Here is an 8,429-nt window from a genome sequence, read left to right as displayed (position 1 = left end):
AAGGGGTGGGGGTACAGGAGCAAGAGGGAGACAGGGAAGACAGAGAATATAAAAGGAAATAATGAGCCGTCAATCAAAGGAAACAGTCCTCCACTGAGAGTAGAAGCAAATGGTCTATTAACTGATAAATACAAAAGCATTCATTCAACACATTGTATCAAGTGCTGAACCTGTGACAGGGCTGGGTGCACAATAGTTAGTAGGACAGGGTCCCTGCCTCAGGCACTGTGCAATTCAGTGGAAGAGAGGCTCAAATAAATCATCGTCTCAATGTTGGTACATATGATGATTAGATAACCGTGAGGTGCTGAAGGAGACCATAGAGAAGCTTTCATCCCATATCTGGGAGTCAGAAAAGACTTCCCAGAAAGGGAACATATAAACCAAGCCCTGAAGAACACATAAAAGCTTCACAAATGAATAGGATGAAGCAAAGGGAAATTCAGATGAGGGGAACATTTATAAAATGGGTTTGGTGGTAAAGAGAAATAGGCAATCGTGAGTCTGAAGGAAGTTCAGACTGGTTGAGTATAGGCAAGAGAGTAAACTGAAGAGCTACACCACACCAGGTCAGGGAGGCTTTCAGGCGTACTTGGAATTGGACTTTAAGGACAAAAGGGAGTTATGGAGAGGGATCTAAAGAAGAGAACGTTTTAGAAAAATCACTCAAATTAGTTCTCTTCTTCACCACCACCACTTTTTTCTCTCAACAGGATTGATACTACAACCCCCAGCTGTCTCCCTGATCCCCTCCATCCCGCCTCCAAACTATTTTCCACAGGGAAAGTAGAGAGACCAGCTGGTGGTTGTAACATCAATGCTGTTGAGAGAAGAGCAATGTGGAGGTAACGAGAAGTTTGAGAGTTACTTAGGGGATAAAGTCAGCAGGATTGGATGATTACCAGACCTTGGGGGATGAAGGAGAGAGTCACTAAGAGAGACTCCAAGATTCCTGACCTGGGCAGGCGGCCGGATGGTGGTGCTATTGAATATAAGAAGGAAATGAAAGAAAAACAGGTTTAGCAGGGTGTATCAGGAGTTTAATTCTGGGGTGCTGTGGGGCATCCTGAGAGAGATGTATAGTAGGCAATTAATTAGAAAAGCATATGAGAGGGATTACCATGATTTACAATTTTTTACATGTTGGGTTATGAGAGAGTCGATAACATTGCTTTTCCCCATCCAAGCTAGCAATCAAATGAAACCTGGCCATGAGCAGACAGAAGCAAAATATCACCTTTGATTATAGATACATGCCATGTTTGTGTGAAAGGATTTCAATGGAACCAGAGGATATGAGATGTAGAATCTCACACATGTGCCCTCAGGATAATGGACTTTAAGAACCAAGAGACTAACTTTCATTAAGTGTATGATTTACAGAAGACCAAGACTTACCTCCTGACCTGTGAACATCTGCCAAGAATCTCTCTACATCCTCAAGCCAATGAAATTACTTCTTGGACTCTGGCTCAACTTCCTCCTCTTTGCGTTCCTTACCATAAATACATTCTACTCCAAACCCTCCACAGACTCACCTGTAGCTTGTTATAGCATGGGTTTCCCGAATTGCAATTCCTCTGCTATTCCCAACTAAACTCAATTTCTGGTAATTTGTGTTGGCCTTCGTGTACCTCTTTATTTAGGTTGACATTTGGGAAACTTACATTGTCACTGTTGCATTTCTGATTTAGAGAGACTATGGTAGTCAGCCTCCAAGATGTCCCCCAATGACCCCTGCCCCATGGCATTCATGTCCCATACTAGGGCTGAATTTCATAACCAATAGAACATTGTGAAAATGGAAAATGTGATTTCTGAGGGTTATGAAAGACACTATAACTTCTCTCTTGCTTTCTTTTGGATCTCTTATTCTGTGGGAAGCCAACTTCCTTGTCATTAAATTATTTAGGCAGCCCTACAGAGGTACTCACATGGTAAGCAACTCAGAGGTCTTGCCAACAGCCATGAGAGTGAGCCACCTTGGAAACAGACCTTCCTAGTCAAACCCCTAGATGACTGAAGTCCCAACCAACATCCTGACGGTAACCACATGAGAAATCCAGACCCCGAACCACCCAGCTAAGCTGATTCTGAATTCTTAACCGACAGAAACAATGAGATAATAAATGTGAATTATTTTAAGCTACTAACTGTTGAGGGGAATTTGTTACACAGCAACAGATTAATAATACAGAAACTTACCAGGTCATAACACACATGCGAAAGAACTACAGGCTTCACCAATGGGTGTCCTGCCTTGTGAAAGACAGTGGTTCTCAAACTTCAGCATTCAACACAATCACCTGAAGCATTTATTAAAGTATAGATTACTGGTCCCCACCCAAGAGTAGAGACTTAGTAGGTCTGAGGCAGGACCTGAATTCTGTAATTCTGTAGTGAGTTCCAAAGATTTGGGAGTTGATCAAGGAACAGATGTGATAGATGTGAACACTGCAATAACATACAACAAGCTTTATTTGGCTGACACTTTGACACGTTCATATGTGGGGCAGGTCTCTCACCGCGTGAGATAATGCAGAGACCACCACCCAGCAAGAGGATCAAGTGTCTGGGTGATGTTGTGCAGCTGTCCATGGGGAGGGTCTGGGTCACAGAGCTCTGAAGGGCAGCAGCATCTTGGAGTCTTCTTTACAGCTCCAGTAGTTCTCTTCTCTTCTCTTCTCTTCTCTTCTCTTCTCTTCTCTTCTCTTCTCTTCTCTTCTCTTCTCTTCTCTTCTCTTCTCTTCTCTCCTCTTCTCTACAGTTAGTGGAGGCTGGCTGCAATTATATGGGGTATGCAAAGCAGGTAGGATCTACTTGGCTAATAATCTGCTAATTTATTAGGGCTCTGCTTAAAACATTTGGATATGTAAAAAATTAAGTTTGGTGCCAGTGGGCTATTGAGCTAACTGGTCCCATACTGCTGTGAAGAAGAAAACAGATTGGGCCAACACCCAGAGGCCATCTTTGGCTCCTTTAAATTTTGTTTGTTTCTTTGTCTATTTTTTAGAGACAGACAGAGCATGAGTGGGGAAGGGGCAGAGAAAGGGAGACACAGAATCCGAAGCAAGCTCCAGACTCTGAGCTGTCAGCACAGAGCCCAACATGAGGCCTGAACCCATGAACCACAAGATCATGACATGAGAGGAAGTTAGATGCTTAACTGCCTGAGCCACCCAGGTGCCCCTTCTTTTTAATTTTTTAATATTTTTTGGGGGGGTGGCTCATTCAGATAACAAATTCTCACAAGTCTCCAGAGAATCTTGAGGCCTTTGGTCTGAGAACACACTTTTGAGAACAACTGACCAGAGGAAAAATAATGCAGGCTTCTTGTGAGCAGAGTGGCTCTAAAAAAGAGGGTGAGGTTCAGCTCTTCTCTCAAGTTGGCATACCAAATAAAGTCTCTTTTCCTGAAGACAAGTAAAAAGGAAAGGGGAAGATTATTGTAATAGAAGTTCTATCCCCAAGGACCAAATATTAGGACTAAGGAATAACTGTTTTCTCCCTAAGATGATGACTCTATGTCCTAAAAAAACATATTTTCTGTATGGATTTTTGTCATTGTTGTGCTTGTTCAGAAGAAAAAGCTCCAAGGAGGGCTGCCTAGTTTTCTATAAGCAGAAACCAGTTTCATTACCCAGACAAACATCAGTACTTTGCCTGTGGGTGGTGCAAGCTGTTTATATATCCTTACCTTAATTAAGTAATCTCTGACTAAAAATGATTATCTCATAAGTGTTCTCAACAGACTTTCTTTAAAGAATTCCAAGAAATACATCTATTTTCAGTGTTGTAAAAGCTGTGTAAATCGTATCAGCCTGGATAATAAAAACAGCCAGTTATTTTAATAGCAAAATAGGTTTATTTCTGAATAGCAGAGGAATTGCAGTTCAGGACAAGTAAGCTATGGTGAACCATAGGCAAGCATAAAGAATAAGGGAGAGGCTCTTTTATAAAGGAAAGGGGGGAGCTGGGAAGGGCTTTTATAAGCAAAAAGTCCATTGGAGTAAACTGGGAATTGGAAATGTAGTGTCTTTTCATTGGCTGATTTGTGACAGTCCTCATTGGCTGGGCTGTTGCTGGGGGAGGAGAAAATCTTCCTCCTGTTAGGTAGTAAAGTAGGCGTCTTCCCCTTAGGATCTGCAAAGAGTTTGAACCAGTGGTAGGTCTGTGAGAACTACCCCTCCTGGCCTCCTGACTCCATTTTTTTTTTCCCCTTCAGACTCCATTTTAAATACCTTTTCTTAAATGTTTGTTTGTTCGTTTGTTTAGACAAAGAGAGTGTGCAAGTGGGGAAGGGGCAGAAAGAGAGGGAGAGAATCCCAAGCAGGCTCCATGTTGAGCATGGAGCTCAGAGCATCGAGCTCAGTGTTCCATCCCATGACCATGAGACCATGACCTGAGCCGAGATCAAGAGCCCAATGCTTACCTAGCTGAGCCACCCAGGCACGCCTCAGACTCCAGTTTGAATGAGGTTTCCTTTGTTCAGTTTCATAATTGAGATCTAATATTGAAGCTCTGTCCCTCAGTTGGGTTTTTAGTTTCTTTCCTTTCTCCTTTACAACATTCATGTCCCCATAATCATCCGTTCATTCAATCATTAATTTATTTATCAAGTTTTAATAAGTATTTTCTATGCATTAAGAACTGCCCTGGGTACTTTGAAATGATAGATATTGAAGCCAGAGCTGGGAATTAAAAGACAAACAATAATGTTTTTTTGTTGTTGTTTTTGTTTTTTTTACTAATAAGAACCTATGTAAAGAACATGTTGGTCTGCTATTTATTTACTTCTTCCTCAATTCACATTTAAGGAAATTCACACTAAATTGGCACCAAAATTTCAGAAGGGAAAAGACAACAGAAGTACTAACCTAACAAAGAAAATCTCCACCTTGAGATTTAGTGAATGGAACCGTGTCACTTTATGCAGTAGTTTTAATGACAGATGCTGAATCTTCGGTAGGTGTTGCACATCTCCCTTCTGGCTCCAGCCTCTTCATTCTGTCAGTGTTGATACCATTTGCATAAGTACCTGTCATTATCCCCTATCAGGAGCCTCCTTTCCAACCTTGAACGTTTCTTCTTGATTCATTATAATTAAAGAGCTAATGTAGCCATTCAAGTTCACATTGTCAATGACCATGTAATCATCTTCCCTAGTGACCAGAATTCCTTTCTTTTTATGAGGTTACAATTAAATTCCTTCCAGCCATAAGGTCAAAAGAATCTGGAACAGTTAGCCTTCCCAGTGACTAATTTCACACCTGTGACTCTGATACACATAAAATAAGACCTCTTAAATAGAAGGTGTCAAATTAAGAAATAATATACATTTGACTACACCTCAACTGAAGTCAATTAGACGTAAAAATTAAAGACTGTGGATTCTTTTCCTGTTATTGGAAGTGATGCTTGACACTCTACTTATCAATTTAAGACACATCTGTGTCCCTTATAAATGTTAAAGTAATTTGTAAATTGGAAGGGAATTAAAATGGACCAAAGCCTGGGAGAATACTGGCCAGGAGATTAAGATAATGTTCTCATGTCTGTTCCATACAATAACTTGTCTATCACTTTGGTTTTTTTCCCTTCCAAAGATTTGCTTAAGTTCTTCCAAAATGGATTTTGTTACTTTTCCTTCTCCTGAGGCTTTTTATATTTTGTAAAAGATTCTGATTATTAGATCACTATGCATGGCTAAATGCCACTGGCAGACTTAGCCTCTGGCTTCTAAGACGTAACACTGACCATGGAAGCCTCTTTTTCCTGTCATCTTGAAAGCTATTGTGGACTTTCAGTTACACCTATAGCTTTCAGTGGTTCTCATTTAACTCTTGCACACACACTCCTCTCCAACTCCCTGTGCCTTTATCCTCTCTTCTTCAAGACAGTTGTTTTCAGCAGTGAGGCTATTTACTGGAAGTCTTGTGGCTCTAACTACAATTGGAAGTCACTGTCAAGTTTCCATCAGTGTATCTCAAGGAGATTCCCCAAAAGGAGTCTTTCTATGGCAACCACAGTGCTACTGTCCACATGGCTCAAAAAGGTTTCTGGAATGTGAGGATCGTGACCCACAGCCAGCAACCTCCAAACTCTGTGGTTCAGTGGTCCTGGGATTCCAAGAAGTTAAAGTGAGCACCTCATCATGAACAAAGGCAAATGACATTCACTCAGAAACATCTAGGTGAGGACTCTGTGCCCTGAAGAGCAAACAAGATTTGACTTCTGTGCTTTTTGAAGTTATTGTTGGTGTCACAAGAAAAAATATTGTTGTTACTGTTGTCTATCTATTGTTTCTGCTGCTTGAATCCAGTTACTCTTCTTGAGATACACAAGTGTGTGTGTGTGTGTGTGTGTGTGTGTGTGTGTGTAGTGCCTTGATTTCCCTCCAAGTAACCATGCTTTCCCTGTTCTCAGGCCATATGCTTTGGATAACATTTTGCATGCTGTGGACTACATGTACCCAACTGTGGAGACAATGGACTGAGCAGTATGAGGTCTGGTTCCATTTCTCTAGCACAAAGAGAGAAATGTCTAAGAATAGGGACAAAACAAAAGAAGCAGAGTCCAGAAATAGAGGGGAGGGAAAAAAAAAGATTCTAGTGATATTGAGTCCCTTCATCAATGTAAAGCTGAAACCAAGCCTACTTATAATAACTGAATTCTTCATTCATGTTTTCATTGAAAAATATTTATCAAGCCCTTCTGTGTACCTTACTCTCTGCTAGAGCCAGAGAGACAGTGTGGTTCCTGATTTCCATGACATGTAAAAGGCGATGACCAAGCAGTGTGATAAATGCTGAGTCATGACAAAGCTGCATGGGGTGCACCCAGAACAGCAGCCTAACTCAAAAGAGATGATCTGTGTTCTAGAGGAAGAAGAGTTTGAGATCTGTGGAGACTCTGATTATTGTAAATAATATCAGCATGTGGATGAGTCCTCCCAGCCTCTGACCTCTCACTTCTTTGACCCGTTCCCAGATAGTGATTTTCTCCACCAGACCATTCTTTGACATAGCACATCATGAACTGCAATTTTACCTGGAACTTCTGTACCTTTGAAAAAATGAGCCAAACACCCCACTCTCTGAGCACAATTTCAATTTTCCCAATTCTTTCACTCAGGGCTTCCTCCAGATAGTTGATCCCTCTATTCCCTATCACCACACTCTATCTTCAGGTGTTTCCCTACCCAGCTACAATCCTTAGATCCTTATTTCAACCCTCATCAGTGTCTTCCCTTACCCTATTTCCCATCAGCCTCACCAACCTGGCACATCACTTATCATATATTATTCTAATTGCCTATTTAATACTTTATCTTCTTTGTGAAACTATAGCCTATAAGAAGCAGGGACTTCTGAATCACCATTGGATTCCCAGTGCTTAGTGTCATTTTGCTTTACATATAGCAGACAATTAACAAACTCATCCACCCAAAACATATCTCTTACAAACTTCTATGGACAGACATCGTGCTGAGTGCCTAGAATTTGATGATTAGAAGACAGGAACTCAGCCCTGCCCTCACAGAACTAGACCATGGTGGCGGCACTGCACTGAGCAGAATGTAGCCCAAGAAACCTAGGCAGTAACCAGCAGCAAAGAGTGGGGTTCACTGCAGAAAACCTGCAATTCAAAGAATTAGCTGCCAAGTAGTTAACTCCCTGACAAATACATGATAAATCACTTCTTTTCCAAATATATTGAGGAAGCTGCCCCTTAAAGTTGGAGACTTTGACATTTATTACATATGTACTGAGAATTGGCCAAAAATCATAAAAGGGATAAGTAAGTCTTGATATGTTTCCTTGACAACAGGGTTAAGGGAGAGAGATCACACAAGGAAGTGGTAACTCTTTTTAAGATTATCCTGCTAACGTGGAATCATTTTCAACAAGTCCAGCTGAGCACATGCATTATGTCTCTCCCTGGGATTTTCCTGGCCTGTGCCTCTCAAAGATCCATAAACATTGAACACTAATAACAGAAAAGGAAAATAGAACACACCTGGTGAAATGTTTAGATGTTAGATGATGCTAAACTGGGAGAATATGCAAATGCCTCAAAAAAAAAAAAAGAAGAAAAATTACAAATGGCAGTAATATGGATCCAAATAATAAAATAACATCCAAATCTCAAGTTTAAAAATTAATATACTTAGAGAATAAGCACACACTAAAAAAGAAAATACTGAAATGAAAACTGCATAGTAACAAACACTAAATTAGGTGAAAATTTTAAATATGAAAGGGTAGGGGTGCCTGGCTGGCTCAGTCAGTAGATCATGAGACTCCATCTCAGGGTTGTAAGTGAAAGCCCACATTGGATCTGGATCCTACCTAAAAAATAAAAAATAAAATAAATAAAATAAAATATGAAAGGTAACCGTATGCTAATTTTAAATCCAGGGACCCAGA

At 40.6% G+C, this 8,429-nt stretch overlaps 1 long non-coding RNA gene across 1 annotated transcript; it reads right to left on the bottom strand.

The window, feature by feature from the left end:
- Positions 1 to 2,460: 2,460 nt before the first annotated feature.
- LOC123384377 lies at positions 2,461 to 8,080 on the bottom strand. The gene is made up of 3 exons (XR_006595396.1): positions 4,878 to 8,080; positions 3,310 to 4,143; positions 2,461 to 2,781 (listed from the first exon to the last, which is right to left on the bottom strand). It is a non-coding gene; the product is annotated as an uncharacterized LOC123384377 (long non-coding RNA).
- Between the last annotated feature and the right edge of the window lie 349 nt (positions 8,081 to 8,429).

This window comes from Felis catus, chromosome A1, assembly GCF_018350175.1.
Source record: "Felis catus isolate Fca126 chromosome A1, F.catus_Fca126_mat1.0, whole genome shotgun sequence".
NCBI lineage: Eukaryota > Metazoa > Chordata > Mammalia > Carnivora > Felidae > Felis > Felis catus.
Note: the sequence above shows the minus strand (reverse complement) of the source record. Positions and strands in the feature narration are given on the sequence as shown.